Source organism: Anomaloglossus baeobatrachus, unplaced genomic scaffold (genome assembly GCF_048569485.1).
Source record: "Anomaloglossus baeobatrachus isolate aAnoBae1 unplaced genomic scaffold, aAnoBae1.hap1 Scaffold_2543, whole genome shotgun sequence".
Classification (NCBI taxonomy): Eukaryota; Metazoa; Chordata; class Amphibia; order Anura; family Aromobatidae; genus Anomaloglossus; species Anomaloglossus baeobatrachus.
Window position 1 is genome coordinate 17,002 of NW_027442114.1, and position 18,522 is coordinate 35,523.

Below are 18,522 nucleotides of genomic sequence, written 5' to 3' on the forward strand. Positions count from 1 at the left end.
TAAGTACTAACCTATGATGCGTTCCTAAGCAGTTGATGTTATATGTTCTACATTTCATTTTCTGCATACTTTCCAAGTAGTAGAATTTGCAGAGCAAAAACAAGGAGAATGGTGCTTTTTGCAGCCGCCGCCCACTGCAATGAATCTGAATAACTCCTCCTTTTGGGCACAAGCACCTCCCCTCCCCCTTGCAGTCTTTCCAATTCATGATACAAAAAGACGGACGGACAGGACAGGACAGGACCATCTGCCTGACTTTCCGTCACTGCCACCCTTTGCCATCCTTGCCCGTAGAAAGCCCTTTCATCATCCCCAAACCCTAATCTTTTCCCTTCCCTTCCCAGCTGCGTCTCACTCCCTTTCATTAGGAAGTGAGCGCAGCCTTTTCTCCGTTCTGCACATGCGCGACGTTAAACACAAATGCGCAGGCGTGCGTTCCATTAGCCTCACTGCATTCCACTCCCATACAGGAAGTGGGCACAGCTATTACTACGGTCGCACATAAAAGAACCCACGGCCACCACTGCACATAGCTGACTCCACCACAGGACACCCACTTCTACACCAACGCAGGTAAGACAGGATCGGCACCTCTATGCTCCCGTTACAATCAGGCTCAGTCACCATGTGATAACGCTCTCAACTCTTTAGTTGCAGGCTCCCCTTGCTTCACCTCCACTGGCTGTGCTGCCATTTCCTCTCCCACCTGGAAGGTATACTTTATTCCACTATTTTCCTGTTTCTCTCTTCCCCCTTTTCCCATAACCTACTTTTATCTGCATTTGTGGGGTATCTATATGCTATTTACATCATAGTTTTATTCATTAATATGGAAGGGAAGAGTGCCCATGAGAGTGTTGAACTGCGGAGAGCAAAAGATTAAGCTGCTCCGATTTGCCACCATTGATAAGCTGTTCTCAGTAGATACACATGCTATCCAAACAGCAGCATCCACCATTGCTTCAGCCCACCCATTCAGTGACAGCTCACCAAGTCAGCCAGAGGAGTGGTGTAAGGAATTACACGTAGGCACTGACTCCACACCTTCACATCACAAGAAGGGGGTCTACAGGCTAGTGCAAGAATACGAGCAAGTCTTCAGCAAACATCCGCTAGACTTTTGAAAAATAAAAGGGGTCAAACACTACATCCCCACAAGTGCACACCCACCCATCAAAGAGAGATATAAGCCAAATCTACCTGCACATTACCAGTGTACCAAGGACATGTTGAGCAACATGAAGGAGGCTGGGGTTATCCGTGACAGTTGTAGCCTCTGGGCAGCTCCGTTGGTCCTGTTAAAGAAGAAGGACAGCACCACTCCCCTGTATTGAGGAATAGCTAGCTGCATTGACAACTGCAAATTATTTTTCTACCCTTGATCTCACTAGTCACTATTGGCAAGTGTCCGTTGCTGAGGCAGACCGGGAGAAGACCGCCTTTGCCACCCCGATGGGTCTCTGCGAGTTCAAAAGCATGCCCTTCGAGCTGTGCAATTTGCCAGGAACCTTCCAGAGGCTGATGGAATGCTGCTTGGGACACCGAAACTTTGAAACGGTACTGCTATACCTTTATGATGTTATTGTTTATTCTAACGCAAACAAGATTTTAGGGTGTATAAAAAGGGAGATTAGATCCGATGATCCCAACGTATTGTTACCCCTCTATAAATCACTTGTAAGGCCACATCTGGAATATGGGGTAAAGTCCTGAGCAGGTTGATAACCATTGGTTTGAGCATGGTAGGGTGTAGTACGCATCTTCCTGCATCGGTAAAAGCTGCAGAAGTCCTTGAAGATTTCCGCTTCAAAGGCAGTGCCTTGATCTGTGAGGACTCTCTCTAAGTAGCCATGAGGTCTGCATAAGTGTGCTTGGAAGACCTTCGCTGCAGTATGGGCCATTAGATCTTTGACTTGTACCACAACCATAAATCTCGAGTAGTTGTCTACCATCGTAAGTGCATACGTGAGCTCACCTCGATATTCTGCAACAAAACTCCCTTTTTCGATTTCAGTTTCAGCAAACACTCCTCTTCCTGTAGAAAATATTTATCATTACCTAAGACAGTCATTCTAATGCATGACAATATTAAGGCAATTTAGTTAAAACTTGTTTTAACTCACCTTTAAGGGGATTGATGTATTTCATGGTCAATCCAGGTTTGTCAGTGATGGCACTGACATAATGTATGGCGTCTTTTTCGGGCGTTATCCTTTGCCTTTTCATTGTGAAAATCCAGTTGCCTATATCAAAGCAAATTCTACTACTTGGAAAGTATGCAGAAAATGAAATGTAGAACATATAACATCAACTGCTTAGGAACGCATCATAGGTTAGTACTTAAAAGGATATTGTCATGTTCTAGTCATAATGCAAGCTGGACATTTTTCATGTTACCCTGTAATCGCCGGCCTGTTCTAATGCTCACAAGCCAAGATATAGGCTCAGCTGCTAAGGCTTCCCTCTGCCTTCTGAATGAAAATTGAATATGTCTGGCTCACTGTGTATATAGCAGGTGCTCAGAAAAAATAAGAGTCAATTCAATAGAAATAGCTCTGGCACACTATAGTGATCAATAACGTAAGAAAAGAACTCTTAGAATGCTGAAAATTCTTTATTTGTGCAAAAGGATAATTCATCCAACGTTTCGAGCTTGTTTTTAGGTCTTTATCAAGGATAAAGTTATCTAAGATCATAAAGGGTTACAAAACCATATAAACACATAATTAGTACATAGTACAACATAACAGTACAATATATTGCTACTTGAGAGTACAATGGGTCAAATGACCATGATGCACATACAAAAAAATTTTCCAAAGCCATAGTGAAAACATTTGTACTGAGGAAAGAAAATTTCCACATGACCTATCTGGAGAAACATTCTGGATCAAACAACCAAAAATAGTCAAGCAGGTAAATACACACCTATATGGATAACAGGATGATATGTGTTCAATTGTATAGCGTCATTGCCATTAAGGTACAAATGGAAAACTTGCAATCCTATATAGTGAAGGAAATGAACACATATCATATCAAAGAACACAGGAACATGGGTGTGAGAAAAACCTCAATGTTTATACTTTGTTCTTTATAATGGTGTGAACATGTATATGTCTCAGTACCTTATGAACTTGAGAATTCTAGTGAGTAGATGATGAAAGCCTATTCCAGAACTGGAATCGGTAAATAATTGTAGGTGGAATCTAAATGAAAAGATGGTACAAGTGTTATCATGACACGTGGGCTATAACACAATGGACCGTGTGACAAAGAAGAAAGGAGAGAAAGAAGAGGAAGAAAATGGAACTACCTGTAACATTACGTGATAGTCACTGGTAAGTATCACTTGACAATTCAGGTGAAAAAGGATTCCTTTATTAAAGGGTTCTCAGTCGCCTCAGGATCATGAAATACTAGGGTAAATGATATGAGAATGGGTAAGAAGCACCACTAAAGGAAATATGAGATGCAGGACATATATCTATAAACCCCTGAACTACATGATAGAAATAAAAAGAAGAAAAAAGAAAAAAAAGAAGAAAGAAGAAGAACACATAGAATGCGGAAAGAGAATGGGTACAACTACCTGAGTTACTGCAGGGAGGCCCCTGGTAGGTATTGTGAGGGTTAGTGGAATTCCTTCACTGAAGGGTTCTCAGTTGCCTCAGGTTCGTGAAAAATGCTATAGACAAATAATGCCCGGAGAAAAGGGGTTCATATACAGCGAATAATGGTAATACAAGGTACATGTGTCCCATGTAATAGTATAAATATATATATATTGTACTAAGCTCTACACCAGAAATAGAAAGTAGTCCCTCTGCCTTCTGTCTAGGTGCCCTGAGTTATGTCCTGTAAACTGTCACAGTGACCTAGACACACATGTGTAGTAGGGGAATATCCCTGCTGAGATGCCAGTGCTAGAGCACTCGTTTGCTGTGGAGTTGAACGCTATGTGAGCAGTTCTTACCTTCAATGAGCAGAAGTCTCTTTTTTCAGATTTCAATATCTCTGTGGGTATCTGGCAGAAATATGGAATACTCTTTACTGCTAAGACCCTGTACACCACTCCCACTAAAGGGGGCTTTACACGCTGCGACATCGCTAATGCGGAGTCGTTGGGGTCACGGAATTTGTGACGCACATCCGGCCGCATTAGCGATGTTGCTGCGTGTGACACCGATGAGCGATTTTGCATCGTTGCAAAAACGTGCAAAATCGCTCATCGGTGACATGGGTCTCCATTCTCGATTATCGTTACTGCAGCAGTAACGATGTAGTTCGTCGCTCCTGCGGCAGCACACATCGCTCCGTGTGACACCGCAGAAACGAGGAACCTCTCCTTACCTGCCTCCCAGCCGCTATGAGGAAGGAAGGAGGTGGGCGGGATGTTCCGGCCACTCATCTCCGCCCCTTCGCTGCTATTGGGCGGTCGCTCAGTGACGTCGCTGTGACGCCGCACGGACCGCCCCCTTAGAAAGGAGGCGGTTCGCCGGTCACAGCGACGTCGCCGGGCAGGTAAGTATGTGTGACGGGTCTGGTCGGTGTTGTGCAGCATGGGCAGCGATTTGCCCGTGTCGCGCAACAGATGGGGGCGGGTATCCACACTAGCGATATCGGGACCGATATCGCAGTGTGTAAAGTAGCCTTTAATAAACTGTGTAAAGGATTTTAAGTAAAAATCCACAATAAACCAGCGCTAGATGGGTTTTTATAATTTTATTAATAGACCACAAATAAAAAAATTTTTGCTATCCTTGTTTCAAGACAGAGTATTTGATAATATACAATACACTGATTATTACTAAAACCAAGGACCACATAAAACAAGGACCACATAAAATAAAAAATGAAAGTAATGAGAATAAAATTCTTTTGTATAACCAATTAACTTCGAGGTGATACAATATTCACATTGATTTAGTTTTACCAGTCTAATGTAATGCCCCGGCCGGTGGCATATATTTTGTTTGGTTAATAATTTAGACTTATACAATGAAAGATGTACTATACCACCCCTGGCTAACTTACAAGTTTTAAGTTGTACAATATAAGTTTGCGACGTTATATTCGCCCCCAGGGCCTGGGGGAATAAACCTCACAACAACTTGACCGCAAAAAACACCCCGGATTTCTCCGTTGATTAGGCTGGAACCGCTATGTACAGGATTGACCTGTTAGACTTCCAGAGCGGACGTTTTGAGGCCAGTGGCCGCGACTAGTGCTGGCTCTGGGGGAGATGTATGGTTACCGACATCCCTCTTTACAGAGCCTTTATAACACTTCACAAGGCCACAAACCAGCCGGTCCCGTATTCTCCCAAATGTACTTTCGAAATCAAGCAGTACGAAGCCACTGAAAGCACCAAGATGTTGGCTGCGGACAACAATAAGATCAGCGGTAACTACTCAGCCTCTCCAGCGGGCAGTCCAGACCGTATCCAGTGTCAGCTGACTGATTCCACACAGGAGGAAGTTGCTTGGCAGGTTAGCACCACACAAGGCTCCGATCCGCTTCCAAACGAGCAATGCAGAACCGCTGGAGGTACCAATGTATCCTGGTTGCAGACAAAGGAAATGTCAGCGGTAACCTCTCAACCTCTCCAGCAGGCAATCCGTACCGTGTCCAGTGGAAGCCGGTTGATTCCACACGAGGGAGAGATTACTTGGCAGGTTATCACCGCACAGGTGAGGTAGGCAAAAACAGAGTCCTGATCCGACGCGCGTTTCGGGGGCGTGTAACGGCCCCCTTCCTCAAGGATAACTCAGCTGTTGCCTAGAGCACTATTTATGCATACATTTAATTGGTTATAATTTGCATAAAATTAAACAATGTTTAAATTCAACCAACATTCAATGACCACTACATATATCAATTTGTGAAAGACCGTTCATAATAGCCATATAATATAATTATGTGCAAAGGTTTTTCTAAAGGTTTTTCTAAAAAGACCTATATATAGCCTTGCTTGTATCATCATATACTGGGAAGACAATGTGTATATATGCATATGCTTTTTTTCAACAATAAATTTAACAAAAGGACATCATAAAGGTGTAATATAAATTTGCTATAATATGAAAAGCCCCTTATATCTACATCAACCTTGGGCAAGTGAAGCACCAATTTTAATATATATTATGCATATATACACATATATCTCCATGACAATCGCTTTTTTTTTTTTTTTTTTTTTTTTTCCTTCTCTCCGTATTATTATCAGTACCTATTACTCCTCTACCTATAAAAATATAAATTAATTAAAAGCAAACAGTTCTATATCATTATTGAGTCCATATGGTTTCAAGGTGTTCAATTCAAAAATCCATTGGCTTTCTGCTCGTGACATTTTTTTAATGAAATCGCCACCTCTCCAATCCTTAGTTATTTTTTGTACGCCCCATACTTGGGATCCTTTAAAGGACCCTCCATGTTTTAACACATAATGTCTGGATAGGGGGTGCTTAGTACATTTATTTTTAACACTTCTAATGTGCTCACCCACCCTTTTCCATAGGGGTCTAATAGTTCTCCCAATGTATTTTTTCTGACAGGGACATTGAATGCAATATACTACTCCCTTTGATTGACATGTAATAAATTCTCTAATCATGACTTCTGACTGCCCCTGTAAGAAGGATTTCCGTGAAATATTTTTTGTATTCTTACATACTATACAGCTTTTGCATGGAAAAAAACCTTTCAGGCCAAATAATCCTCCCTTATTAGGTGCTGTAAGATTACGTATGGTGGGTGCCACTAAATTGCCAATATTGTTTGCCTTCCTATATATGAATATAACGTCGCAAACTTATATTGTACAACTTAAAACTTGTAAGTTAGCCAGGGGTGGTATAGTACATCTTTCATTGCATAAGTCTAAATTATTAACCAAACAAAATATATGCCACCGGCCGGGGCATTACATTAGACTGGTAAAACTAAATCAATGTGAATATTGTATCACCTCGAAGTTAATTGGTTATACAAAAGAATTTTATTCTCATTACTTTCATTTTTTATTTTATGTGGTCCTTGTTTTATGTGGTCCTTGGTTTTAGTAATAATCAGTGTATTGTATATTATCAAATACTCTGTCTTGAAACAAGGATAGCAAAAAATTTTTTATTTGTGGTCTATTAATAAAATTATAAAAACCCATCTAGCGCTGGTTTATTGTGGATTTTTACTTAAAATCCTTTACACAGTTTATTAAAGGCTACTTTACACACTGCGATATCGGTCCCGATATCGCTAGTGTGGATACCCGCCCCCATCTGTTGCGCGACACGGGCAAATCGCTGCCCATGCTGCACAACACCGACCAGACCCGTCACACATACTTACCTGCCCGGCGACGTCGCTGTGACCGGCGAACCGCCTCCTTTCTAAGGGGGCGGTCCGTGCGGCGTCACAGCGACGTCACTGAGCGACCGCCCAATAGCAGCGGAGGGGCGGAGATGAGTGGCCGGAACATCCCGCCCACCTCCTTCCTTCCTCATAGCGGCTGGGAGGCAGGTAAGGAGAGGTTCCTCGTTTCTGCGGTGTCACACGGAGCGATGTGTGCTGCCGCAGGAGCGACGAACTACATCGTTACTGCTGCAGTAACGATAATCGAGAATGGAGACCCATGTCACCGATGAGCGATTTTGCACGTTTTTGCAGCGATGCAAAATCGCTCATCGGTGTCACACGCAGCAACATCGCTAATGCGGCCGGATGTGCGTCACAAATTCCGTGACCCCAACGACTCCGCATTAGCGATGTCGCAGCGTGTAAAGCCCCCTTTAGTGGGAGTGGTGTACAGGGTCTTAGCAGTAAAGAGTATTCCATATTTCTGCCAGATACCCACAGAGATATTGAAATCTGAAAAAAGAGACTTCTGCTCATTGAAGGTAAGAACTGCTCACATAGCGTTCAACTCCACAGCAAACGAGTGCTCTAGCACTGGCATCTCAGCAGGGATATTCCCCTACTACACATGTGTGTCTGGGTCCCTGTGACAGTTTACAGGACATAACTCAGGGCACCTAGACAGAAGGCAGAGGGACTACTTTCTATTTCTGGTGTAGAGCTTAGTACAATATATATATATATACTATTACATGTGACACATGTACCTTGTATTACCATTATTCGCTGTATATGAACCCCTTTTCTCCGGGCATTATTTGTCTATAGCATTTTTCACGAACCTGAGGCAACTGAGAACCCTTCAGTGAAGGAATTCCACTAACCCTCACAATACCAACCAGGGGCCTCCCTGCAGTAACTCAGGTAGTTGTACCCATTCTCTTTCCGCATTCTATGTGTTCTTCTTCTTTCTTCTTTTTTTTCTTTTTTCTTCTTTTTATTTCTATCATGTAGTTCAGGGGTTTATAGATATATGTCCTGCATCTCATATTTCCTTTAGTGGTGCTTCTTACCCATTCTCATATCATTTACCCTAGTATTTCATGATCCTGAGGCGACTGAGAACCCTTTAATAAAGGAATCCTTTTTCACTTGAATTGTCAAGTGATACTTACCAGTGACTATCACGTAATGTTACAGGTAGTTGCATTTTCTTCCTCTTCTTTCTCTCCTTTCTTCTTTGTCACACGGTCCATTGTGTTATAGCCCACGTGTCATGATAACACTTGTACCATCTTTTCATTTAGATTCCACCTACAATTATTTACCGATTCCAGTTCTGAAATAGGCTTTCATGATCTACTCACTAGAATTCTCAAGTGCATAAGGTACTGAGACATATACATGTTCACACCATTATAAAGAACAAAGTATAAACATTGAGGTTTTTCTCACACCCATGTTCCTGTGTTCTTTGATATGATATGTGTTCATTTCCTTCACTATATAGGATTGCAAGTTTTCCATTTGTACCTTAATGGCAATGACGCTATACAATTGAACACATATCATCCTGTTATCCATATAGGTGTGTATTTACCTGCTTGACTATTTTTGGTTGTTTGATCCAGAATGTTTCTCCAGATAGGTCATGTGGAAATTTTCTTTCCTCAGTACAAATGTTTTCACTATGGCTTTGGAAAAATTTTTTGTATGTGCATCATGGTCATTTGACCCATTGTACTCTCAAGTAGCAATATATTGTACTGTTATGTTGTACTATGTACTAATTACGTGTTTATATGGTTTTGTAACCCTTTATGATCTTAGATAACTTTATCCTTGATAAAGACCTAAAAACAAGGTCGAAACGTTGGATGAATTATCCTTTTGCACAAATAAAGAATTTTCAGCATTCCAAGAGTTCTTTTCTTACGTTATTGATCACTATAGTGTGCCAGAGCTATTTCTATTGAATTGACTCTTATTTTTTCTGAGCACCTGCTATATACACAGTGAGCCAGACATATTCAAGTTTCATTCAGAAGGCAGAGGGAAGCCTTAGCAGCTGAGCCTATATCTTGGCTTGTGAGCATTAGAACAGGCCGGCGATTACAGGGTAACATGAAAAATGTCCAGCTTGCATTATGACTAGAACATGACAATATCCTTTTAAGTACTAACCTATGATGCGTTCCTAAGCAGTTGATGTTATATGTTCTACATTTCATTTTCTGCATACTTTACAAGTAGTAGAATTTGCTTTGATATAGGCAACTGGATTTTCACAATGAAAAGGCAAAGGATAACGCCCGAAAAAGACGCCATACATTATGTCAGTGCCATCACTGACAAACCTGGATTGACCATGAAATACATCAATCCCCTTAAAGGTGAGTTAAAACAAGTTTTAACTAAATTGCCTTAATATTGTCATGCATTAGAATGACTGTCTTAGGTAATGATAAATATTTTCTACAGGAAGAGGAGTGTTTGCTGAAACTGAAATCGAAAAAGGGAGTTTTGTTGCAGAATATCGAGGCGAGCTCACGTATGCACTTACGATGGTAGACAACTACTCGAGATTTATGGTTGTGGTACAAGTCAAAGATCTAATGGCCCATACTGCAGCGAAGGTCTTCCAAGCACACTTATGCAGACCTCATGGCTACTCAGAGAGAGTCCTCACAGATCAAGGCACAGCCTTTGAAGCGGAAATCTTCAAGGACTTCTGCAGCTTTTACCGATGCAGGAAGATGCGCACTACACCCTACCATGCTCAAACCAATGGTTATCAACCTGCTCAGGACTTTACCCCATATTCCAGATGTGGCCTTACAAGTGATTTATAGAGGGGTAACAATACGTTGGGATCACCGGATCTAATCTCCCTTTTTATACACCCTAAAATCTTGTTTGCTTTAGAATAAACAATAACATCATAAAGGTATAGCAGTACCGTTTCAAAGTTTCGGTGTCCCAAGCAGCATTCCATCAGCCTCTGGAAGGTTCCTGGCAAATTGCACAGCTCGAAGGGCATGCTTTTGAACTCGCAGAGACCCATCGGGGTGGCAAAGGCGGTCTTCTCCCGGTCTGCCTCAGCAACGGACACTTGCCAATAGCGACTAGTGAGATCAAGGGTAGAAAAATAATTTGCAGTTCTCAATGCAGCTAGCTATTCCTCAATACAGGGGAGTGGTGCTGTCCTTCTTCTTTAACAGGACCAACGGAGCTGCCCAGAGGCTACAACTGTCACGGATAACCCCAGCCTCCTTCATGTTGCTCAACATGTCCTTGGTACACTGGTAATGTGCAGGTAGTTTTGGCTTATATCTCTCTTTGATGGGTGGGTGTGCACTTGTGGGGATGTAGTGTTTGACCCCTTTTATTCTTCAAAAGTCTAGCGGATGTTTGCTGAAGACTTGCTCGTATTCTTGCACTAGCCTGTAGACCCCCTTCTTGTGATGTGAAGGTGTGGAGTCAGTGCCTACGTGTAATTCCTTACACCACTCCTATGGCTGACTTGGTGAGCTGTCACTGAATGGGTGGGCTGAAGCAATGGTGGATGCTGCTGTTTGGATAGCATGTGTATCTACTGAGAACAGCTTATCAATGGTGGCAAATCGGAGCAGCTTAATTTCTTGCTCTCCGCAGTTCAACACTCTCATGGGCACTCTTCCCTTCCATATTAATGAATAAAACTATGATGTAAATAGCATATAGATACCCCACAAATGCAGATAAAAGTAGGTTATGGGAAAAGGGGGAAGAGAGAAACAGGAAAATAGTGGAATAAAGTATACCTTCCAGGTGGGAGAGGAAATGGCAGCACAGCCAGTGGAGGTGAAGCAAGGGGAGCCTGCAACTAAAGAGTTGAGAGCGTTATCACATGGTGACTGAGCCTGATTGTAACGGGAGCATAGAGGTGCCGATCCTGTCTTACCTGCGTTGGTGTAGAAGTGGGTGTCCTGTGGTGGAGTCAGCTATGTGCAGTGGTGGCCGTGGGTTCTTTTATGTGCGACCGTAGTAATAGCTGCGCCCACTTCCTGTATGGGAGTGGAATGCAGTGAGGGTAATGGAACGCACGCCTGCGCATTTGTGTTTAACGTCGCGCATGTGCAGAACGGAGAAAAGGCTGCGCTCACTTCCTAATGAAAGGGAGTGAGACGCATCTGGGAAGGGAAGGGAAAAGATTAGGGTTTGGGGATGATGAAAGGGCTTTCTACGGACAAGGATGGCAAAGGGTGGCAGTGACAGAAAGTCAGGCAGCCTGTCCTGTCCTGTCCTGTCCGTCCGTCTTTTTGTATCATGAATTGGAAAGACTGCAAGGGGGAGGGGAGGTGCTTGTGTCCAAAAGGAGGAGTTATTCAGATTCATTGCAGTGGGCGGCGGCTGCAAAAAGCACCATTCTTCTTGTTTTTGCTCTGCAAAACAGCCTTTTCAAGGGTTGGCTTGGGTGACAAAATGTCTTCTGTAGGCGTGGGTTTGTCTCCCTCTCCCTAAGATGTGTCCGGTATAGGCCAGGGTGCCACTCAAGGCCGTAACCAATTCGGGTTATAGCTTCTCGGCCTTTTGGCTAAGATCAAGTGTAGTTTCGGAGGACGCTACCTTGGTCGGTACTGGAAGGTGCCTGGGATTGCACGTCTGCCGGCCTTGAGGAAGTGTGTGCGCCTTCTGGTGACACATAGCCCTCTTGTGCCTGGACGGTTCCCAGGCAACGGGAGGCGATCACCTTTGTTATTTTGAAGTCCTACTGATAAACAGAAAAAAAAAAAATTAAATCTGTTCTTATCAGTTTAATATCTGATACGTCCCCTCTCTGGGGACCATATATTAAATGGATTTTTAGAACAAGGAGATGGAAAAAATCTTGCTCTGTCAACTCCACGCATTGACCTGGTATTGCAGTACCTCCAGGACCGGTGCACCCCTTCTTAACCCAGTTTCCAAAAGCAGAACTCAATTCACCTGATTCAAATGAGCCCCATTAGTGAATTGAAAGAAAGCAAAAACTTTATATGCACCTCAATTTGGCCAATTCACTTTTCACACTTTCACCCTTTTTTTTATCTTTCACACCTTTTACTTGCTTTATTGATGCAAAAAGCTGTGCCAAATAGCAAACTCATCTCCACTCAACTTGACCAACTCTGCTATGTCCCGTGCAGTATCTTATTCTCAGTCTTATCTAGATCATTTGCAATTGAATAGAATAGATCCCTTTTGGCTGCTTATGACTGTGTAAAATATGTAGTTTTACTGGGCTGGGATGAGAGAATCCATTGAAGCATGGTGTAGGGATTGTGGTTCCTGTGTGCTAAGAAGAGAGGCTGGCACCAGCCAGAAAGCCCCATTGCAGCCAATAATCACTTAATAACTTTTTCAACTTGTCATCATATGGGAGGCCTTCCATTCCTTGTAGTAGTCTAGTTGCCCACCTTTGAACTGACTCTAACTTCTGAATGTCCTTTTTAAAATGTGGAGCCCAAAACTGGTTCCCATATTCCAGATGTAGCCTTACAAGTGATTTATAGAGGTGTAACAATACGTTGGGATCACGGGATCTAATCTCCCTTTTTATACACCCTAAAATCTTGTCCCAAGCAGCATTCCATCAGCCTCTGGAAGGTTCCTGGCGCATTGCACAGCTCGAAGGGCATGCTTTTGAACTCGCAGAGACCCATAGGGGTGGCGAAGGCGGTCTTCTCCCGGTCTGCCTCAGCAACGGACACTTGCCAATAGTGACTAGTGAGATCAAGGGTAGAAAAATAATTTGCAGTTCTCAATGCAGCTAGCAATTCCTCAATACGGGGAGTGGTGCCGTCCTTCTTTTTTAACAGGATCAACAGAGCTGCCCAAAGGCTACAACTGTCACGGATAACCCCAGCCGCCTTCATGTTGCTCAACATGTCCTTGGTACACTGGCAATGTGAAGGTGGTATTGGCTTATAGCTCTCTTTGATGGGTGGGTGTGCACCTGTGGGGATGTGGTGTTGGACCCCTTTTATTCCCCCAAAATCTAGCGGGCTTCCCACCGGTAACCCGCTCCCCAGCTTGGATGGATGCTGAGGGAGCCCCTTTTGCCCGCAGGCTCTGGCCCTGGGAACTGTAGCCTTGGCGGTGACTGTGCTTCCCTCTACGGTGTGAGCTGTTGCCTTCAATCGGGTCTTGACTGCTGGGAAACCCTGGAGGTTCCTGTCGCTAACGGATTTGACCGGTTTTACGGCGACTCCTAGCCTGGTCGGGGTCCGTAGGCCCTGCCGGATGGTGCTGGCTTCTCTTCACTCCCCGATCTGGTACCGGCGGGCCACCGCCCATCCCCGGTCCGTACGGTTCACTCCAATCAGCCTCTCCTGCAGAAGGTCACCACCGTCTGCCAACCTTGCTGAGTGCCCGGGCCACACACCCGGACACGGTCAGTCTCCTCTCCTCTTCACTTCTCTAACTCCAAAACTGATCTCTAATCTGACTCCTTTTCCCGCCTCCAGGACTGTGAACTCCTCGGTGGGTGGGATCAACCGCCTGGCCCACCCCCTGGTGTGGACATCAGCCCCTGGAGGAAGGCAACTAGGATTTGTGTTTAGCTTCGGTGTGCCTAGCCGGAGTGTAGAGTGTGTTGGTGTAGTACCTGTGACGACCTGGCTTGTCCAGGGCGCCACATTCCCCTATAGCAAAATGCAGACCGTCCGCGGGCTGCCCGTCCATCACCGGTTTTATTTTCACAACTGAAAAAGAATAAAACGGTAAAACATGTAAAAGCATCATAAACATTTTACAACGGTACAGCTTCCGCTCTTCTCCCACCCAAACAACCTGGCCCTGATGCTGCCCCTAAGAAGCGGGCAGCACCACTTGACCCCAGTCCAGCACCAAGTTGCCCGAGCGGGTTCTGTCTCTTTCAGGGGGCCCACGTCCAAGGGGACCCCTGAACCCCCGGAGGATCGCCACCGGTTACGGTAGTGGCGGGCCTAGGCCATCCCTTTCCTCCAGGCCCATCCTCCCAAATCAGCCTCTCCTGGTCGGTAAGCACCCTCTCCGGGTACCAATGCGGTCAACAGAAATAAGCCTGGAAAGCCTTAGCAGCGGTGCGGCCGGTTAAGTCCTTAACTGGGACAACCACCAGGAACCTCGAGTAGTGGTCTACGATGGTCAGAGCGTAGGTGTACCCACTTCGGCTGGGGGTGAGCTTTACATGGTCAAGGGCAACCAGCTCCAGCGGTTGGTGTGTAATGATCGGGTGTAGGGGTGCCTTCTGGCTGGCCTCGTCCTTCCTTCTCAATGCGCAAGGGCCACATTCTCGGCACCAGGCCTCCACAGATTCCCGCATTCCACTCCAATAGAACCGCTCTCTTAACAACATCTCTAGCTTCTTCCACCCGAAGTGCACTGCACCATCATGGTATGCTTGCAGGACGGTGGGCACGTTAGCCTGGGGAATCACCAGCTGGCGGATCTTCTCGTGAGTCTTTGGATTAATCAGCTCGCGATACAACTTCCCCTGGTGTAGGTATAGCCGGGTCCGTTCTTGCCACAGATGTTGGGCTTCGGCAGGGGCAGCAGGGTCTATCCCAGCAGAACCCTGTTCCACTAGAGTCTTGACCAGGCGGACAGCAGGTGCCTGGTCCTGAGCTTCCTGCCAGTCCTGTCGGGGCAGCGGATCCAGGTTCACCCGTTGTTGGTAGACGTGCACCTTCTCAGTGAATGGCCGGTGAAATGCAGGCAACTCGATCTCTTCGAGGTCATCATCCTCTGGCCCCTCTTCCGACAGGTGGGGCATCCGGGAGAGTGCATTGGCATTGACGTTGGTACGGCCGGCCCGGTACTTGATGGTGAAATCGTAGTTGGCTAACCTGGTCACCCACCGCTGCTCCAACGCGCCCAGCTTGGCCATATCTAGATGGGTCAGCAGGTTATTGTCTGTGTACGCGGTGAACTTGGCTGCTGCCAGGTAATGGCGGAACCGCTCGGTGATAGCCCACACCAGTGCCAAGAGCTCAAGCTTGAAGGAGATGTAGTTCTCAGGGTTCCTCTCAGTCGGTCGGAGTTTTCGGCTAGCATAAGCTATTACCTTTTCCCTTCTGTCTTGGACCTGGGATAGAACAGCCCCCAAGCCCACATTGCTGGCGTCGGTGTAGAGGATGAATGGGCGGCTGTAGTCAGGGTACGCTAGGATTTCCTCTCCGGTCAGGGCTGTTCTCAGCTGGCGGAAGGATTCCTCATGCTTTTCTTCCCACACCAATGGGGCTACTAGGGATCTACCACCCTTGGTCTGTCCTACGAGGAGGTCTTGCATGGGGGCAGCCATCTTTGTGTACCCCTTAATGAAGCGACGGTAATATCCCACCAGGCCCAGAAACTGCCTCACTTCCCTCACTGTGGTCGGTCTCGGCCAGTCTTGGATGGCGGTGATCTTCTCGGGGTTGGGGGCGACACCTTCCGCACCAACCACATGTCCTAGGTACTGCACTCTGGGTTTCAGCAGATGACACTTTGAGGGCTTCAACTTCATCCCATACTTGGCAAGGGACGCGAACACCTCGGCTAGGTGCTCCAGGTGGGCTTCATACGTCTGTGAGTACACAATCACATCATCCAAGTACAGCAAAACGGTCCCATAGGCAGTCTTCTCTCGGTCTTCCGGTGCCACGGCCACCTGCCAGTACCCGCTGGTGAGGTCAAGGGTGGAGAAGTAGTTAGCGGTTCTCAGCGAGGCCAGGGACTCTTTGATGCGGGGCAGAGGGTAAGCATCCTTATGCGTTATCTGGTTAATCTTCCGGTAATCCACACACATCCGCATGGTGCCATCCTTCTTCTTAACCAGCACCAACGGAGCGGCCCAGGGACTACAGCTGTCCCTAATAACCCCTGCCTCCTTCATGTTCCTCAATATGTCTTTGGCGCATTGGTAGTGCGCAGGGGGAATAGGCCTGTATCTCTCTTTAATAGGGGAGTGTGTACCGGTAGGGATGTGGTGTTGAACCCCTTTAATCTGCCCAAAATCTAGAGGGTGCTTGCTAAAAACCCGCTCATACTCCTGTACCACCCGGTATACCCCTTCCTTGTGGTGTATGGGGGTATCATCAGTGCCGACATGTAGCTCTCGATACCACTCGCCTAACTCCCCCAGGGATGAGTGGGAACCGGCAGCAGGCGGTGTGACCGGGGGAACGGCTTCATGGATCGTGTGGGGATCTAGAGTGAGCAATTTGGCAAGGGTAGCGTACCGGGTGGTGCATGAATGCACACATATTGGTTTTATAATCTTATTGTATTACTTTATATTCTTATTTCACTTGTGCATATCTCCACCATAATCCTGGCTAAGAAATATAGCTTTTTTTGGGGTACACAGGTAGTAAGGTCTTCTTTCTATTTCTTTAGGGGTGATATAGCCTGGTGGAACTCTAGACCTCTAACATTATATATGCACCCTTTTTCTTTATGGTTCTTGGACACCTTATAACATTCTTCCATACATATATATCTTTCTCATAAATTATAAATAATTAGGCATTTTTATATATTTTATTTACATTTTCATAAATAACTTTTTACAAAGCATGGGGGACATTCTCACATACATATAATTTTCATGTACGCATTCTGAAAATTTACGCATAAACCGTACACACTCCTTTTTGTAACAATTTCTATAACTCATTCGCTGAACTCTCATCCCGGATATTCATTCTTACACCGAATTTCCTGTTATAACACAACATTCATGATTTTTATTCAATTTATTTTTATTTTTTAGGTTTATTAGTAGTGATGAGCGAGTACTAAAAAGCTCGGGTGCTCGAAGCTCGGGCCGAGCCTCCCAAGATACTCGTGTACTCGGCCCGAGCACCGAGCCCAATGTTATCCTATGGGAGACCCGAGTATTTTTGTGAAATGACCACTGGCAGCATGTAGAAACCCTAAAAATGGCACAAAAGTCTCCGAAGAGTGCTCAAATGACATGGCAACAGCATGGGGAAGACCCCTTGAAGCATTTATCACTCAAAAGTCACAGCTTTGAATAATTTTGTCCGCGTTTTACGCCATTTTTACGGACTCACCAGAAAACCTTCCAAAATGACACCAAAATGATTTTTCATAGCGGAAATGTTAAGGGCACATACCCAATAGTGAGATAGAGCTAATGTATGTTACTTTTTGAGATCAATACATGAAAGATTTTACGTAAAACATTGTGTGGCACTCCGATGTCCCTGAGAAGAGACGTACATAAAGGCCTCTGAGTCTAATGTGCCCATTTTGAGGAACTGAGTCTTTGTAGTATTTTCCTTTGCCAGGGCAGTCCAAAATTGTGAGGTTCACCAATGCCCCTGCATACAGACGTGCATGATGGCCTGTAAACCTGAAGTGCCCATTGTAAGGAAGTGGGTCTATTGTAGTATAGCCCTTAGGCAGGGCAGCCAAAAATTGGGAGGCTCCACGTTGTCCCTGGATAGAGACGTGCATGAGGGCCTCAAAACATTAAGTGTCCAGTGTCAGGAAGTGGGTGTATTATAGTATAGCCCTTAGGCAGGGCAGCCAAAAATTGGGAGGCTCCACGTTGTCCCTGGATAGAGACGTGCATGAGGGCCTGTAAACCTGAAGTGCCCATTGGAAGGAAGTGGGTCTTTTGTAGTATAGCCCTTTGGCAGGGCAGCCAAAAATTGGGAGGCTCCACGTTGTCCCTGGATAGAGACGTGCATGAGGGCCTGTAAACCTGAAGTGCCCATTGGAAGGAAGTGGGTCTTTTGTAGTATAGCCCTTTGGCAGGGCAGCCAAAAATTGGGAGGCTCCACGTTGTCCCTGGATAGAGACATGCATGAGGGCCTCAAAACATTAAGTGTCCATTGTCAGGAAGTGGGTGTATTATAGTATAGCCCTTAGGCAGGGCAGCCAAAAATTGGGAGGCTCCACGTTGTCCCTGGATAGAGACGTGCATGAGGGCCTGTAAACCTGAAGTGCCCATTGGAAGGAAGTGGGTCTTTTGTAGTATAGCCCTTTGGCAGGGCAGCCAAAAATTGGGAGGCTCCACGTTGTCCCTGGATAGAGACGTGCATGAGGGCCTCAAAACATTAAGTGTCCATTGTCAGGAAGTGGGTGTATTATAGTATAGCCCTTTGGCAGGGCAGCCAAAAATTGGGAGGCTCCACGTTGTCCCTGGAT

The 18,522-nt window shown here is 45.4% G+C and overlaps 1 pseudogene; it reads left to right on the forward strand.

Moving 5' to 3' along the window:
• Nucleotides 1-12,086: 12,086 nt before the first annotated feature.
• On the forward strand, nucleotides 12,087-12,292 carry LOC142262951 (U2 spliceosomal RNA; annotated as a pseudogene).
• The last annotated feature ends 6,230 nt before the right edge of the window (nucleotides 12,293-18,522 follow it).